Below are 2,281 nucleotides of genomic sequence, written 5' to 3'. Positions count from 1 at the left end.
CCTGACCTCAGGTGATTCACCCGCCTGGGCCTCCCAAAGTGCTGGGATTACAGGCGTGAGCCACCGCACCTGGCCAAAATTTTAACAATTTTTTATATATATAAAACTGGTGTAGTAGAGTCAGGCATATGATACGTTTTATTTGTTGAGTTAAACAAATGTTTAAAAACCACCAAAGACTAGCATGAGGAAAAGGCTGGTCTCCTTCCCTGGAACCAGGATAAATCATTGAGGAAGTCAGAGGCAGGGCCAAGACTAAAATTCAAGTCACACAACAGTACTCTCTGAAAAATCTACATACTCCTATGATAAAGGTCTACTAAGTTGTCCTGATATATCATCCCCTAATTTGTGGATATGTAAGCAACGGTGAAACGTGTGTCTAACCTGGTGATTCACTGTGTCATAAGGCCCACTGCCAGTGAATAAGGTCAGCAATTACTCTTCCAGGATAATATCAAAAAATTAAAGTTTTTTGAACTTCAATGCTGCCTGTTTGGGGTGAGAATAACACGAAGTGAGAGTCAGTGTTTCATATTTAGTAGGAATTAACGTATTTGCTGATGATCAGACTTCCCTCTTTATGAGAAAAATTAGCCAATTTTTTTTTAATTAAAAGCTGGAGGTGGCTGGAGAGGTGATTAAGGATGTCTATCATGCTTTGCACAGGAGTAGGTTTGTATTTAAATTATAACAAAACCGGAGCCAAGGAGACATGCTAATTGGAAAAGTACTGATCTAAGGCAGGCAGGCCGTCCACAGGACTGCGGGCGTAGCCCTCAGTGATTAATTACATCTTAATCCCATCTAGTATCTGTTCAGGAAGAAGTAAGTGTTCACAAGGAAATTCACTGACAGCCACGGAAGCTCGTCTGTTGTTTTTTAAATTTTCAACTCATTTTTTTTTCCAAACCTACGGAACAACCCATATAGCCTTCACTTAGATTCACCAATTTTGCCGTATCTGCTCTCTGTCAGTCTCTCTCTGTCGTGTTTGCAGATATCATGGTATTTCACCCTAAATCCTTCAGAAAGATTTGCTGAGAACAATGAATGGCACCGGCTATCATACTTTCAATACAATGATCACCCTTAGGAAGTTTAACATTGATCCAATACTATTATCCGGTATCGCCGTTCATGTTCACATTTCCCATTTTCCCCAATAACAACCTTTATAGTTGTTTTTTCTTTTTTTCTGCCCATTATTCAAAGTTGTATATTGCATTAGTTGTTAATAATGAACATTTGACACTTTAAGCAACAACTTTTTTTTTTAATTTTGGAGATAAATCTGCCTTAAGAGGTATTATTTCTAGACTGCACTGAAGGATTATAGCGGACACATTGACAATCTTCTCGAAGATAAGATGTCGTTGTGTAAGTGAATTCCAGCCGTGAGCTGTATGTAGTAATAGGAGAAATGGCTTGGGGGAGGTTGAAGTCTTTGGTTTACTTTCAGTTATTTGCACTTGCTGTGGACCTGTCACTTTTTTTCTGTAAACAACCTTTTATTCACATATGCCGAGGACTATTTCATGTCCTGAGGCCCAGAGGACCAGTCATCTGGCCATTTTTGAACAGTGAGTGATGTCACTGGAGGTGCGTGTGTAGAGGGAATGTCCATTAGCTGTAGTGGTGGTGGTGGGAGTGAGGTTGGGCGGAGACCTGAATACAGAGAAGGTTGTGGAAAACCTGGGAAGTGTCTGAAGATGGAGTACGGAAGGCCTTGGGAACAGGCTTGAGGGACAGGAGGCTGGAGGGAGGCGTGAAGTCCCGGGTGGGGACAAGCAGGGAGATGATGGACGCCGGGGATGCTCCAGAAAGGTCTGGGGGGCCATGCGATGGCCTACTGTAGTGCAACACGGAAGCCACTGTAGAATACTGGGCCAGGCAGATAAACCAGCCTTCACAGAGCAACTTGCCTAATCTGTCTCCGGCTGCCTGGCGTTGCAGCCTATGTGTGTGCCCAGGTGCATCCAACACTTCCCATGGGATGGCACGTAGTTATGACTAACCTTTATACATACGCCATTCATACAAGTGAGTCCGTCTCTGGCATCGTTCCTGCATGTGGGTCAAAGGCTACGTGCATTTAGAATTTTTATGGATATCCACAAATTATCTCAATGGAAGCTATACTAATTTATTATATATTAGCAATGGAGAGAGCTTGGTTTCTCTAGTCAAAATTATGCTATTAAACTTTTTTTTCTGTTTTTGAGACAGGGTCTCACTCTGTTGCCCAGGCTGGAGTGCAGTGGCACGATCACAGCTCACT

Source organism: Rhinopithecus bieti, unplaced genomic scaffold (genome assembly GCF_001698545.2).
Source record: "Rhinopithecus bieti isolate Rb0 unplaced genomic scaffold, ASM169854v2 scaffold_40803, whole genome shotgun sequence".
Taxonomy (NCBI): domain Eukaryota; kingdom Metazoa; phylum Chordata; class Mammalia; order Primates; family Cercopithecidae; genus Rhinopithecus; species Rhinopithecus bieti.
This window is presented reverse-complemented; position numbering follows the sequence as displayed.